At 42.3% G+C, this 16670-nt stretch overlaps 2 long non-coding RNA genes across 2 annotated transcripts; one reads left to right on the top strand and one right to left on the bottom strand.

Moving 5' to 3' along the window:
- Window positions 1–637: 637 nt before the first annotated feature.
- LOC133469456 (uncharacterized) lies at window positions 638–13874 on the bottom strand. The gene is made up of 3 exons (XR_009785710.1): window positions 12827–13874; window positions 11049–11190; window positions 638–697 (listed from the first exon to the last, which is right to left on the bottom strand). It is a non-coding gene; the product is annotated as an uncharacterized LOC133469456 (long non-coding RNA).
- On the top strand, window positions 5752–15708 carry LOC133469455 (uncharacterized). The gene is made up of 3 exons (XR_009785709.1): window positions 5752–7027; window positions 11101–11219; window positions 14681–15708. It is a non-coding gene; the product is annotated as an uncharacterized LOC133469455 (long non-coding RNA).
- Window positions 15709–16670: the final 962 nt, after the last annotated feature.

The raw sequence follows: 16670 nt of genomic DNA on the forward strand, positions 1-16670 counted from the left end.
TTTACACTTTTGACAGCAACACAAAGCGACTGTATTGCTGACTGAAAATGGCACATGGTTTTTTTTTAGCCCTCTTTATCGTGGAAAAATTGGGAATTATGAAGGCGTATTAGCACCAAACTGATCAGAAAAAATAAGGAGTAAATATGTGAGTGAAAAGTCATTATATTAAGAATTAAATTAAGAATAACATTTCAGAATACGACAATAAAATTGACTAAGAAAATAAATGATTTGATTTTACTAAAATACATAATTGTAATATTAGAAGGGAAAAAGTGAGAAAGAAAATTTTGGTTTTTTTTTACTTCAAAAGAAGATAACATGTCATTTTAAAAAAGTTGAATACAAATTGAAACTTTCCAATTAAAAAAGTCTGAATATTACAAAAATATAGTCACAATTTTACAGCAATAAAGCATGCATTTCTCTCGATTCCAATTGTAAACTTACAAGGGGGGAAAAAATGCTTTTCTGATAAGAAAAGTTGTAATATTACGGGACTTTATTTGCGTAAGGTTATGAAATGGAAAGTGGAAGTGTTGCTTTGATTGTTGTCCTACGAGCGTTTGGGTCCCGAATGCATGTGGACGCTTTCCACTTTGCTCGTCGGAAAAGCCAAAGCGCAAGTTGAGGGGAAGTGCAACGCAAATAGAGGAAGTGCGAGGTGGGAAGATTTCAACGTTTGCAAAGGAACCTGAAAAAAAAAAAAGACGCTGTTATTATTCATATGAACATCATAAATACATACGCTACGTTTATAATACTGTATCACGTTAATATCATATCAATAAATGACATACATATAGCGTATGACATCGTTCTAAACACGCAGCTTAACAAAGAGATACAGTATATAATTTCCACGAGTACGGTTCCGTGAAATTTGTTGGAACTAGAATTTCTCACTTAGGACTAAAACCCTCTCTCTTGGAACGAGAACCTCACTGGGTACCATAACTTCTGGCTTGGTACTAGAACTTCCCACTTGGGACTGGAACTTCACTTGGGACTAGAACCTTCTCTCAATAGAGGAACCCTCTCACTTAGGACTAGGACTTCTTTTGGGAGTGGGATTTCTTGGAGCTAGACCCTTTTTCTTGTGACTAAAACCCTGTCTCTCAGGACTAGGACGTTCTCTCTGGACTATACCCTTCTCTCAAGAAAAGAACTTTCTTCCTTGTGACTTGAACCTCTCTTGGTACTCGAACTTCCCTTGGTACTAAAACTCCACTTGGGACTTTTGAGACCAGAACTTTTTCTCTTGGGACTAAAACCTCCTTGAAACAAGACTTTACTTGGAACTAGAAACTTCTCCCTGGACTACAAACTTCTCTCAAGAGTAGAACTTTCTCCCTTGGGACTAGCACTTCCCTTGGGAGTCAAACTTCTCCTGGTACTAGAACCTCTTTTGGGACAATTACTTTAACGCCGAACTACAACCTTCTTCTGGACTACAAACTTCTCTGAAGAGAAGAACTTTCTCTCTTAGAACTAGATCCTCATTAATCTGATGATTATAAGTGACGTTTTTTTTTCAGTTTTCCAAATTTAAATTTGCATCATTTTGAGCCAGTAGAGTACTTGAGGTAGCAGTTAGCGTACCTCCTAGCCTAGCATGTTTATTTTCCCTTTGGCTACTTCAGCACGTTGCCATAGCGATGGGCCTTTTCCGCAGAGTCGCCTTTTCAAGGAGAGGCTCGGCCCATCGATCTTTTTCTGACAAAGTCAGATGGATTTCATAGATCTACTATGTGCCGCCACTAGTCCCCTTTAGCGGAGAACGATTTGCTGCCCGCGGACGAGGAGTTAGCGAGGGCCGGCGAGCTCGGGAAGGTTGCGGCGCCGGCCCAGTGGTCTTTGCGCTAGATGCTTTCGCTGTAGCCAGATGTCATATACAGTGGTACCTTAACTGACGAGTTGAAATTGCGTCACGTGACCAAGGTCTCTCAAATCAATTTTTTTCTTCTGTTCCAGGCCTCCAAAAACACCACCAATTCTTTTTGTGCTTTTTGAAGGAAAAATAGCACTTAGATGATGAAAAAAAAAAAAAAGTTGACTAAAGTGTAAATACTGGTTGTCTGCCTTTAAGGGGTGTGGCCTAGTGAGTGACTTCAGGAGCTTTTTTCATCTAAATGGTATCCCAGTTTTCATACATCCGCTCGTTTTTTGATGATTTTTTTCATCCAAATTTTGTAAAGGTTTTCGTCCACCCACTCGGGTTTTGTATGAAAAAACACACAACTCGGCAATTAAATGCAATGCAAAATAATGCAATACAAAGTTGTGTATAAAGGGTTCAACAGATGGCAAAACGTTTTCCACAATGCAAGATTCCACAACTCAAGAGTAATAACCCTGCTGGTCTGCTGGGCAAAACTTGGGCAACATCAGCATAACACCTACAAAATAAAAGCATGCGGTTTACGACAATTTCACCACACTTGGTGGCTTGTTTAACAATTGCACTCAATAAACAGGCCAGAGTGGTTTATTAAATCCACGCTGGCGCTGATGTTACGACAGCCGATGCATTCACGATGTCCAGCAGGACACGTGACAGTTGACCCCACCTCAAGGGCATCCTAAGGGCACGCCATCCTTACACACCCATGCACTTTATTTTGCTACCCCACCTCCTCATCAATTTTGCCTTGACATGATTCTCTGTCATGATTCACGCTCAAAGATATATACAGTTCAGTGGACCCCTGGTGTGGTCCAATTCTTGATGGTCCAAATTCTTGATTAAGCCAGGATAAACTGCCTATACACTTTTGGGGATTGGTCCACCCAAAAAAAGAAAAGAAAAAGAGGGAAAAAAAAGAAAAAGTTGAAAAACAATTGGAGAAAATGGAGAAATTCAGGTATAGTGAACACGCACGTATTTGCAGTTCGGCAATGGCAACTTTAAAAGGAACACGTCTCTGCTTTTTTATTGTTATTTATTTAGTTATTTATTTTACTTCGGCTAAAGCCACGCCTGATGTAAAAATATTGCTTTCGTTCCCATCTTGTGGCATCTTGGGCCGAGGAACTATGTCGATGTGATGTATAAAAAGCTTCCTTTTGTCAGGCCATCGCCTTGTCTAATAGAAAAAAAGGTCCTTTGCTGGCATCTTGTGGCATCTATAAGCAACTACTTTTTGGCTGGGCGTCAATTACGCGCAGATTTTCGGTCCCTTATTCAAATTATGTGCCAAACGTGTGCAGCTGAGTTGTTAGCGACCAGTTTTACACCGGCGACGTGTCGCTGGAGTCCATATTGTGTCAGCGGTGCGAAGAGGCCTCGCGGTGGAGGATCCGGTTTCAAGCCAAAATGGCTCCTAGCTGTCGGAACGCAAAAGCGGCCTTTTCTCATCACAACTCCGTGGCGTTGAGTCGTCAATCGACAATGTGTCTCCATGGCAAAAAGAATCGATACCAACTTGGAAAATGATTCAAGGATTCAAAGAATTCAATTGTCCTCCCAACACACATTTCCACATCATATGGCGCCAAATTCAATACCCAAGGTCCTCCATTAGACCAGTAAGTCCCAAGACTTGTGAAATAAAACACCATCAGAATCCACTGGAGCGCGAATCATCAGAAAGACCCCATCCCCATATAACATCTGGTCATCTTTACAATCAGACTCCAGAATCGCTGCTGTTTTGGTTAGCAACTGCCCTCAAATGGGCTCAGCAGTTAGCGTCCATAAAGTATGACGATTACACTTCCTACCCATTTTTTTTTCCTGGTGGAAAAAAAGGAGGCATTTATTTGGGTTGATGTTTTGGGTTGAAGGGCCCCCTCTGGTGGCATGTGGAAGAATGACAGCCACAGTATAGTTCAGTTGTATTTAACTTTGAAGTTGAATACATTTCAACATACATTTTGACATTTAAGACATTTTTGTTTTGGAACAATGATCTATCGACAGTTTTGCTGCAATGCATTTGAATTGAATGAATTATTGAGTGCCGTGTTATTATTTTCCTGCACTTAAGCGCAGTCATGTATGCAGAATACTTACAGTACATTAGCAGTTTTCCCTTCGAGGGTATATTACATAGCGTTCGTGTGTGTGTGATGAAACGCATCGAGTAGACTGTCGCTGGGAGGCTCAAATCTTCCATTTTGATATATTTTCAGGGTGTTTGCCTTTTTTTGTTTCTGTGCCCCCAAAAGTTTGTTTTTCTGATCAAAATGAAAAATCACAGAATTTATGGACATTTTTGCAGTTTGTTTTTTCATCCAACCTCCCCTCCTCAAAGTGTTGCTTCTGATCATTTTTTAAAAACCTTTTGGGGACTTTTTTTCGGCGCAGTGTTCTTCTATTTGATTTAGCCATGTGTTATAGATGTGAACGTGTTAATAATTGTTCATCCTACACAATTTTCCCTCGCGGAATAATCGTTCTTTCCAGAGGAGGAAAAAATCAAATGGGTGAAGCGGGGGTCCCCATTTTTCTCCACCTCTTTTATCCTTAAATCCAAGCTGGTTTCCATGAAAACCCAGAAGGAATGTGTTTCATTAACATTCTTTGTGGAATGCATATGCACTTTTTCTTCTTCTTCTTCTTCTTCTTCTTTTTCTTGATCCAATGTAAAAGCTGCCCCGCCACCTCCATTAATGGAAAGCAGCCCCCAGTCGTGTCTTTTAAGTGGAGCTCAAGTGTCAGGCTCAGGTTTGCTCCACGGACATTCGCGTTACCAGGCCAGGGATGTTTGTGGATTGTTATCGGCGCAAAGTTCAAAAGCCAGCATCTGTGATGGTATAGGAGTGTGTTAGTGCCCAAGGCATGGGTAACTTGCATATCTGTGAAGGCACCATTCATGCTGAAAGGTACATCCAGGTTTTGGAGCAACATATGCTGCCATCCAAGCAACGTCTTTTTCTTTCATGGATGTCCCTGCTTATTTCAGCAGGACATTGCCAAGCCACATTCTGCATGGGTTACAACCGCGTGGCTTGCTAGTTTAGAGAGCGCGAGTATTAGACTGTCCTGCCAGCAGTCCAGACCTCCCATTGAAAATGTGTTCAGGTACATTATGAAGCGCAAAATACCACTGTTGAGCAACTCAAGTTGTACATGAAGCAAGAATGGGAAAGAATTCCATCTCCAAGCTTCAACAATTCGTGTCGTCACTTCCCAAACGCTTCTTGAGTGCTGTTAAAAGGAAAGGTGAGGTCACACAGCGGTAAACATGCCCTCGTCCCAGCTTTTTTGAAACCTGTTGCAGGAATCAAATTGAAAATGAGAGAATATTTCCACAAAAAAACAAAACAATAACGTTCATCAGTTTGAACATGAAACGGATTTTCAAATCATTGTATTCTGTTTTTATTTCCGTTTTACACAATGTCCCAACTTCATTGGAATTGGGATTTGTACGTAAGTACAGTCACCGAGTATTTGTACTTGCCAGCACCGCTCAAAGACCGGAGACGACGATGTGACTCAAACTCGGAGGGAGCCAAAATGGAAGCTGGCGGGGGGTCGTGTGAGGTGGGTGGCGGGCGGATGCACGAGGGGACCAGCCCGTCCCACCTCCTCCACACAAATCAGACAGCAAGCCATTGATTTCCCCGCGACGACGTCACGTCCCCGACCCCCGCCGCCTGTCCTCTCCCAGAGTCAGACGGCGGGCGTGGGGAACATACGTGTCACTCCTCCTCCTCCTCCTCCTCCTCCTCCTGCAAGCCCCCTGCCCCCACGGCTCAGGCTGAGACTGGCAAGCGCCCCCTCCCTCCATCGCCTCCCTCGCTCCTCCCGTCTCATTTGGGCCTTTGCGGAGCAGCTGCTGCCCACACAACGCAGGGAGCGCTATTCACATGTGAGCACATTAGTCACCAGATGTCACCTTTTGCTGCCAGCCCGCTCCACATCCAGCCACACAATCGCACACATGCACATGAGGAGGGAACATCTGACTGACTTCCTTCAGAGGGTTCGGTTGGACTCCTGACTGGCTTGGGAGTGGACACTGACACCTACAGTCCCCACCTACATGTCCACCTGGCGCGCTCATCTTTCAAGACCCTGGAAAATGAATTCGGAGATCGGGGTTTGAAGATCATTTCTGAAAACATGCGAAGACTGACAACTCTGTGGTACTTCACTTGTGGAGATATAGCATAAAACAGTTTTTCGGATTTTGACTAAAACGAGGCTTAATTACTTGAAGGATCTTGAGTGTCTTTGTTCACATCGGGGGGTTATCTGGCGCAATTGTATGCCCACACCCCAAAAATGCATCTTGCCTTTGGAAAGTCCGCTGGCGTGGCCGCTTTAGAGTGCCTCGTTGTTGGCCGCGAGTGCACGCATGTCACTCAAGAGAGAGGCAGAATAGCAAGAAGGTGGAATTTTTTTCTCTCGTCCTACTTGACAGCTTCGGTCTGCTGTGGCTGCTTTAGAACGCTCCGTTGTCGGCCTTGAGTGCTTGCACGTCACACAGAGAAAGGCAGAAAAGCGATGATGCGGATGTCCAACCTGACAGCCAAGATGAGGATTGGGGCTTCGTGCTGGCTTGACCACTTCAGAGCGCCTCGTTGTCAGCTATGAGTGTGTGGACATCACACAGAGAAAGGCAGAAGTGCAAGGAGGGGGGAATTTGTTTTTTAAAAGTCCGACTTCACAGCCAGCGGGTGGACCGGGGCTTCACACTGATGTCACCGCTTTGGAGCGCCTCATTGTCGCGGCGTGGAAAAGCCCCGCGACGACGCGGTGGGATATATTCCAGCCACCGGAGGCTTTAAGCGGATATATTTTTGTGGCTACCCACTATTTCTTTTCCATATAAAAACTGCAGCGTGAATGAAAGAGAATGGATTTTACAGGCCAAAAAGCGCAACATTCTCTACCTGGGTGGAGAATTTTGGATTGTTTACATGTTGTTTTTCCCCCTCCTGCATCTGAAACATGTCTAAGCTGCGCTGCGATGCTCACTGGCAGCTCAGATCTTCCCTCCGACAGCCGCAACAGATCCGCCGCTGTCACCTTCAGGGCATCAAACGTGCGCCTGCACAGGAGACGACCCTGGTAAATATATATAATTTTTCTCTTTTTTGTTTTCAATTATTGTGCAAGGCAGACATAAGGAGACACTTTTCTACGTTGGAGCTCGAGAAGTAAACCCTGGCAGCGGTAAAAAAAGAAAAAAAAAAAGAAGGAGGTGTAAAATATACAAAATGCACTTTTTTTGACTACCTTCATGTGAAAGTTTTGTTTTCTTTGCGCTTAAAATTGACGGCAAGGGCACGCTTACTCAATACGTAGTTAAAAAATATGTCAATGTAACATAAAACAAAGACAATCAAGACATTTTGTATTTAAAACAATTGATATCGCAGTGTTGTAATCCTTTAAGCAATGGATATGTGAACAGAAAGGATTGCGCAACACAAGTAGATAGAGAATATAACAATAAAGGAATATATTCATAGTATATTCTCCTCTGCAGAAAATGACAAATACTACTGCAGCTTGAGAGGAGTCGTGACCGTCTCCAAGTATAACCCTATGTCTGTATTATACTGCCCCCAGGTGGCTGAGTTGCACACACCAGAAGGCGCCGCAATGAAAATGATGTCATTATTTTATGTTTTTCAAATGACAATGGTGCAATTTGAAAAATATTTGACTGTCAGAAATAATAAACTAAATAAAAATACAAGTATAATGAATAAACAATAAATAATTACAGAAAAAATATTATTACTAATATTTAGGGATTAAACAAATAATTGTAATATACAACACATTTAGAAAATAAAATGAATTCAAAAAATCTAATTTGTTTAAATGTATTTGTATTTCCTGGATTATAACAATTGTAGCTAGCTAGCTACTTTCTAGCGAGTGCTCTCTAGCTATCTAATTTATCTATCTTGCTAGGGAGTTATCTACAGAATAATCCATCCAGCTTCTCCTAACTAGGGTCGCGGGCGTGCTGGAGCCTATCCCAGCTGTCATCGGGCAGGAGGCGGGGTACACCCTGAACTGGTTGCCAGCCAATCGCAGGGCACACACAAACAAACAACCATTTGCACTCACAGTCACACCTACGGGCAATTTAGAGTCTCCAATGAATGCATGTTTTTGGGATGTGGGAGGAAACCGGAGTGCCCGGAGAAAACCCACGCAGGCACGGGGAGAACATGCAAACTCCACACAGGCAGGGGCAGGGATTGAACCCGGGTCCTCAGAACTGTGAGGCTGACGCTCTAACCAGTCGGCCACCGTGCCGCCTCTACAGAATAATATTCATCTTATTATAATGATTCTGTCATGTATTGTTGTTTTCCAGGGCCGAGTGCCAAGCGTCCTTGTTTGTGTCCTTTTCCGTATTCAGGTCAGCGGTCGTGCGTCCATTTCACGTGCGGTCGCCTTGGCATTGGCCGGCAGGCAGGTGCCACGATAGCCACATTTTGCTTGTGACCTCGGCAGCTATGAGGAGAAGTGACAGCGCTAGCATCGCTAAATACGCTTTGCCTGTCATTTCTCCGGGAAAGACGAAAAACTGCCGGCAGGGAGCCCGTGATGAAATTGATATTCAACCTCGTGCACGTCGCAGAGGCCCCGAGCTTCATTAGCATCGGCTTCACGTGACGCACAGCGGCATTAGATGCTTCGGAAGACACTTCCTCTGTGTTAATAATTGGGGGGAGGGGGGGGGGCGCGTTAATGATTCAAATGGCGTGATTATGAGGGGCATGTATTTTTAAAAATGGAAGAAAAAAATTCCTGCGAGCATGCCGGACGCAGGGAGAAAAGGAAGCACTCGATACGCTGGTGCTTCACAGGAAGTGTCAGGCCACATTAGAAGGATCAAAAGAAAGCGCGCCTTGAGCTAGCGCTACAACAACACTTCCTGTCAGCGTTGAATGCAATGTCGCAACATGTAGAAGATGGACATCCTACACCATTGTAATAGTTTTTTTTAATCCACAACTGCTGCTATGTCACTATAAAACCCGTTGTGTAAATACGTCACACAAATATTGTTTTTTTTCCTGAAAAACTTTAGTGTCGTAGAATGATCTTTTCATTGAATTACTGCTAATAAAGACTTGCAAAAATGACTGAAAATGCTGTAAAACATGTATCTGCAAATTTTGTGAGATTTTTCATTTCGATCTAAAAAAAGAACAAAACACATTGTCTTTACATTTCATAAACAAACAAAAACGTGTTTCGGGAGAAAAAAAGCACACAAAATGGAGGTACGCGCATTTTTGCCACGCAATAGCGTTAGCAAGGATCTGTGCATTAGCCGCCTGTTCGCGTCACAACATCTCGGGAGGCGCCCAGCAAATATTCAAAGACGTCATCAGCAGTGCAAATAAATGAAGCCACCGCCCCCTTCCCACCCTCTACCTAAACAGATACTTGATCCCCGGGGACCAACATTGCAATCTGCGCCAGCTTCCTGTACCCCCCCCCCCCCACAAAGGTGCCCCCCTCCTGTCTCTGCGAGAAGCAAACGCTGACTTTGAAGTCTGCGGGGCTGATGATAAATATGCTAACGAGGCTGGGGGGGGACTCCATGTAGCAGACAGCGCTGTGAGGGGAAAGTGCCACCCATGGTTAAAAAAGAAAATATGGAAGCTTGGAGGCCAGGTGCTCTTCCGACAATAAACAGGTGCCCTAAACGGAGCCTTGAAGTCCCTGGAAGGCGAAAATAAATGACACACCACAGAGAAGAGTGTCCTCAACAACCCTGACGAACTTCAATCATTTAAAAAAAAAATCACAATGTAAAAAAAATGAGCCTTGAAAAGCCTGAGCAAAAGCGCATTACTAAGCACCATTTTAGCTACGCCCCAAAAATCAGGAAAAACTGCATGAATAAAAAATGGCTTGAAGTTTCAACCTGAAAGCCTCCAGTGGATTTATCGTGAGGCTTTTTCACGCCGTGACAACGAGGCGCTCTAAAGCGGTCACGCCAGCCCGAAGACCTTGCGCACACGCTGCTGTCAAGTCAGACTTAAATAAATAAATAAAAATCCCCCCCCCCCTCGCTCTTCCGCCTTCTCTCCATGACGTGCGCACACTCACGGCCAACAACAAGGCACTCTAAAGCTGCCACGCTCGCTGTATAGATACAGTGCTATTTTTTTCTTAAATTCAGCCTTACTTACTCTTGGGTTGAATTGGACCTATTTTGACATTTAAAAGAAATAAAAATACTTTAAATATCATTTTTTTTCACACCAAAATGTGATGAGTTTTCCTAACGTGATGATGAACACATGAAAATAAAAAATATTTTAAAATGTCATGTTTAGTACAGTTGCTACAAATTTAGTGGACACTGAGGATTTTCCAGGTCAAATAAAAAAAATAAAATAAAACTGGTCTACAAAAATTTATTTGGCTTTAGCCATGGTCACTGATGGTGTAGTGGGCCACTCGCCTGACTTTGGTGCGGGCAGCGTGGTTTCAGTTCCCACTCAGTGGCGCTGTGAATGTGACTGCGAATGCTTGTCCGTGTCTCTGTGTGCCCTGTGACTGACTGGCGACCAGTCAGCTGGGATAGGCTCCAACGCCCCGTGGATGGATGGCTTTACCAATGTGGGTTCAATTAAGACAAATGGTGGGAATTTTGAAACTGGACATGCCATAAATGTATTTTATATGGGAGAGTGGTAACTGTGTTCAAGAGGGAGCTTGAAAGAACTGTCTGTGTTTCCACCACATTTGTGCAGGTTGCCGCAGAAACAATAAAAGGGAATCTTGAAACAGTGAGAGAGTAAAAAAAACAACAGAAAGATGTTCATACATACTAAACACTAAAAACTACTGATAGATATTTTTATCACAAAAAGAATGTAGTGAAACATTGATTAAATGATTATTTTTCCATTTGTTAATGTCATCAGCCTATGAATACAGTTTGAAAAGATGTACAATTTGTATATTCATATAATAATTCATAGTTTGATAGCCATACACAATTATGAGGAGATTCTTGGTCCGGGTCAAGATTGACCATGTGCGGAAAAAGAACAGTGTGTAAACGTGAAATAAATTCTTTCCAGGGGCAAATGATGTTCATTACCTTGACTCGTACAATTGAATTGCTTTGACATAATCCCTCCTTGCTCCCCAAGGGGGCGTCGGTGGGGCGAGGACGAGCGACAATGATGAGATTGGGGCGTCTCTATGCAGCCAGCATGACTCCACTGGTGAACGAGCGCCACCTGTTGGCGATAGTGACACAGGCAACGCGGTGGGTCAGTAACAAGTCTTGGGTGGTACAAAATTGTTTCAAATGTGTTGGATTATTGACAATAAATCAATTCACTGTTTGATTACATGAATCACTAAAAAACATTTTAATTAACCAATGTTAAGGAAAAATGGCTGAATTGCAACAAATATTACAGGATTCTTGAAAATACTCAAATAATTCACCATTTGAAGCACATTATTTACAGTTATTTAAATTCTGATAAACAAATTACTTGAAGAAGTTAAATGTACATGCACAATTTTTTATTTTACCAATGTTGTATTTTATTATTTACAGTGAAATAATCATACAATTAATCAATTCTTTAATTAGATCAATTAATTTATTCATTAAAAAAAATCATGAATAGATTTCAAATATGAAAAAAATGCAAAAAATTAATCCAACAAATATTACAGGAGTCTTGAGTCATGTAAAATGCTCGGTGAGCCGGATTAAAGAAGAGAACATACATTACTGAGCCAATTACTTGTCAACTCTAATCCTACTGCACTTTATTCGCATGATTCAAAATGCAAAACCTACACACAGTAAGAAGTATTTGTGTATTCTCACATGCGATTAAGACGTGAAGGTGTTAACGCGCTCTCTAGACACCGAAATGTTCGGAAAAGTGCTGTCAGGCTGTGTGTGTGTTCGTATGTTTATATATATATATATATATATATATATATATGATGAACAGATTATTGTTAAATGCTAACATATAGCTTCCTAGCATCATGATTTAAGGGTGAAATGCAGGCATGAAATGTCCCTCATACAAAAGTAGCGTGAGTACTCGATACCAAAAGTACAGAGAACCTGGTTAGTTTCTTGTACTTTTGGTAGAAGTGCCACTTTTGTGAGACCTACAAATTTTGGTGAAATTTGTAATGCTACCAGATAGCCATCGAGCAACATGATGAAACAGGTCAATGAAAGTAAGAAATCTCCCTCGTGCTAAAGTACGCACTTGGTAAATAAAATACCAAGTTGCTGGTTAGCTTCTGGTACTTTTGGTAGAAATGGAACTTTTGTCACAACTTCAATTACGGGTACCTTGTAAAAGTGTAATGCTAACACATAACCACCTAGCATTGTCATGTACAATACAAACAAAATCTCCCGACTGCAAAAGTACCAACTAGTACTTAGTACCAAAGTTACTTGATAGCAAACGTACAGGGACCCTGATAAGTTCCTGGTACTTTTGGTAGAATTGTGCCTTTTGTTAGACCTTCAAAATTCTGTTAAATTTGTTATGCTAACACGTAGCCACCTAGCATTGTTACGTAAGGCTGGAATACAAACATTAAATCTACTTAATAAAAAGGTACCAGACGTATTTGGTACCAAAAGTAAAATTGTTACAAATGTGACTTTTGTGTGACCTCTAAATATCTGTTAATATTGTAATGCTAACACGTAGCCACTTAGGGTGGGTCCTGTGACGGGTGCAACCAACGCCTTGGGCCTCCCGCTCATGTTTAATGGAATGGTTCAACGAGACCTTGATGCCAATTAGCATTTAGCCACATGCTAAGATGTAAGAACCAGGCCTGATGGCTCCGGTGTGGGCGCTTCCTTTACTTCCTACCCACCTGGCGCGAGATGACGCATGAAGAGTTTGGCCATGCTCGTCCATATCAATCAGCCGTTCCCGTCTCACGCGGCGGCCGAGCATCCGGAGACGAGGCGCCGGCGTGAATCCTAATTGCTCCCTTTCCACGCCACATTGCAGGGTTTTTCTATGCAAATCTGCCCGTGGAGGCAGCTAGCTCATTTATGCGAGGCCGAATGTGCACAGGAATCTGACACACGAAAAAAAAACAGACACAAAAAACAGAAGGAAGAAGAAGAAGAATCCTTGGCTGGTGTTATGATTCATTTTGGATAAATTATTCATCTGGATATCTGGCGTGAGGGCCAGTACACATGTCGGCTAATGCTCTGACACGTATACATTTCGATTTATGGCTTTAATAAGAGTGACAGCAATGCACAAATAATAGAGAGAGATATATGCTAGATAAGAACATTACTCTTCACTGTTTCAGCCTAACTGGCAACGTTTTTACACCTTTACGAATGCGCATGAGTGCAAATCTCTGATGTAGTCGTCGACTGCATCTATGTTTGCTGTTATTGTTTTTGTGTCTGCGTGGCATCATTCATCGTATACCGACGCATTCAAAGAGCAAAATGTGCGGCACAGTCGGGAAGAGCGTGCTATTACTTTTCACAGCCCAGAGATGTATCGTTTCGGTGGTGGGGGAGAAAAAGCATTTTGTGACATGCGACATTTACGAGAGCATCAAATTGTAATGATGACACAGAGCACTGTGATGGAAATGTAGGACGCAACCTCGATCTCATACTAGTAGCAATTCTTGGTATTTGTGGTCCAAATGCACATTTTTCTGACATGTTAAAATCGTAATGCTAACATACCCAGCTAGCAATGGGTGAAACTCGAAAATCGTTCTTGTTACTTTTGGTCAAAATGCGACTTTATGTGAGACATTAAGATAGTAATGTTAACACCTAGCCACCTAGCATCCTTATTTAAGGGTCGAATGCAACTCGGTTTTGTCAAAAATGCGGATATTTATCACAACCTCAGTTTTTCCACATATTCTTATGTTACAGCTGTATCCCCAAATTGATTAAATTCATTTTTCCCCCTAAAAACAACAACACCACACAATGGTAACATGATTTTTTTTATTTATTATTGTACATTTATTACAAATAAAAAGTGAGAAAGCACATTTTCGAAACTATTCCTAGCCTTTGCTCAATACTATTGGCAGCAATTAGAGCCTCAAGTCTCTTTGAATATGATGCCACAAGCTAATCTTTGTTCAGTTTGGATCTTTCCTCTTTGCAGCATGCTGAGCTGTAAGGTGGTGAATACTTATGTGCATAGGATTTCATGTTGTCATTATGTGGCTTTGTGTGCAGACCTGTACGCGGGAAAAAAATGCTTTTATTCAATTTTTGGAATCAGGCTGTAACATAACAAAATGTGTGAAAAAGTGACGAGCCCTGAATACTTTCAAACAAATTTACTGTAGAGCGTACACACAAAGAGTATGTTTGCATTGCGCTTCCTCCTGTCTGACCCTGTGACCCTGCATGTGTGAAATTAAAATGGATTTCGTCCCTCCATAGTTTATTGACAATCAACTTCCAACAATGTTGCCACGGCGACACCGGAGATAATTATTTGCACCGCTTTCATGTGGCTTCTTCTTCTTTTTCTTCTTCATCCTCCACATACACCCCCACCCTCTTTCTTCCACATTTCTCGCTCTGTTCCTGTGGCGAATTAGTTCTGCATAAATTACCCGCTGCAATATTGAATCAGTGTGCATCCACCAAAGGCTTAAACTGTGTGTGTGTGTGTGTGCGTGCGTCCGTGTGTGTGCGTGTGTGTTACACGTATACTCAAGAGTGCAGGAGGGAGGAGGGGCTGACACCAATGCAGGGAACGTGGAAGGAAGAGGATGAAGAGCTGATCTGCATTAAAAGGAGGCGAGGCGGGATCGATACGCCGTCGCCGCTCAATGCTACGCGGGCGCTGTTATGAATCTTGGCAGGCCGTGGAAATCAAGCACAGTCATTAGTCATGTTAATTACACCAAGATAGCGACCGCATTGATGCCCGTAATTGTCTTCTCGGATTTGTGCATGCTGTTCAAACGACGCTATTATGTTGACCGTTTCAGCTAACCAACACAGCAACGCCTTAGTTCCGTCGTCATCGTCATCAGACAACTCCTAGTTCGAGTCAGCATTCCAGCAGAGTCATAGTAATGTTACTACAGTCGGCCCTCGCACTCAACACGCCAAGTGGCTAACAGGTTAGCCAGTTAACAGCCAGCCACTCTACACTCTCGTTCGCTGACTCCCACGTCACTCAACAGGCCAGGGCCCGCCTTTAAAAGCCACAGTCACAGATACTACAGTATATTAATACATCCACCTCACATGCATATTTTGTTTTGGTATTATACATAAACCTGTTTAATAATATAAATAATTAAATAAATGTAGGGTTGCCATACTTCGTGGATTTTCGTTAATCGCTGGGGGTTCTGGAACGTGACCCCCACAATAAATGAGGCACTATTTTTAAATTATTCATAGTGAATTTCAATCACTTTTATGGGAGTAAATCCTTTTATCCATCCATCCATCCATCCATCCATTTTCTGTACCGCTTATCCTCACTAGGGTCACGGGTATGCTGGAACCTATCCCAGCTAACTGCGGGCCGGAGGCGGGGTACGCCCTGAACCGGTCGCCAGCCAATCGCAGAGCACATAGAAACAAACAACCATTCACACTCACATTCACACCTACGGGCAATTTAGAGTCTTCAATCAACCAACCACGCATGTTTTTGAGATGTGGGAGGAAACCGAGTACCTGGAGAAAAGCCACGCAGGCACGGAGAGAACATGCAAACTCCACACAGGCGGGGAAGGTGACCGTGCAGATTACATCCTTGTATATTTGGAAAATTAATAATCAGTATGTAATATGCTATTTTAAAGAAATCAATGAGAATGATAATAATCGGATTTTGGAAGAAATTAGTAGGGAAAACAAATGACTTGGACCCTGAGGGCATTTTACTGACAACCAAAAAAAAAAAAAAAAAACATTCAGCATAATTCATTTGAGAATACATCTAAAACAAGATCACCAAATCTGAACAAATCCCTGGATAGTCCCGATAGAAAGACTCAGATTCCTCCACTGGGAATTTTCTTTTGTGTCGACATTACATCTTTGCCATGATTAATTTGAACCGGTATGTAATTCATCGTTTTGTGTATGAAGAGGAGCTCTGGGGGCTTTTAGAAGCGAGATCCAGTAGCTGCCTGGAGAAACACTGGCAGTCCCTTAGGAGTCTTTATAGATGCTTGCATGGCATCTCATCTCTTGACAAACGTGCAACACTTGTACAGCTGCAGCGCTACATGACTTTGTTAGACGTGACTTGTATTTGGCGACATCTAGTGGCGAAGTGTAGTACCGTACTCAGCTAAGCGTCACTTCACCATCGAATATACAGTGCTGTATACATATCAACATGAAAGACAGTATCTGTAAATTTCAAAATGTTTTTAAAAGGACCTATATGTGTTGTAGTGTGCATCAAATTGAATAGAATGTGCAGCAAGTAGACAAATAAAGTTATTTTAAAAAAGATTTGTGCAGCGTTCATAGTCCCCAGGAAAATGTGATTTCCAATAGACATAGATGCCCTATGCACTTGAATGATTTGGTCCTTGTCCCGTCTTTGGGGCGTCTTTGAATATTAACCACTAACAGTATAAGATGTAAAAGAGGATATAGACGGAATTGTCTAAATATATTTTATCCTAGCGGCGTGGAAAACTTTAAAACAGCATGCTGCTTTTTAGAATTCCA

Source organism: Phyllopteryx taeniolatus, chromosome 19 (assembly GCF_024500385.1).
Source record: "Phyllopteryx taeniolatus isolate TA_2022b chromosome 19, UOR_Ptae_1.2, whole genome shotgun sequence".
NCBI classification, from domain to species: domain Eukaryota; kingdom Metazoa; phylum Chordata; class Actinopteri; order Syngnathiformes; family Syngnathidae; genus Phyllopteryx; species Phyllopteryx taeniolatus.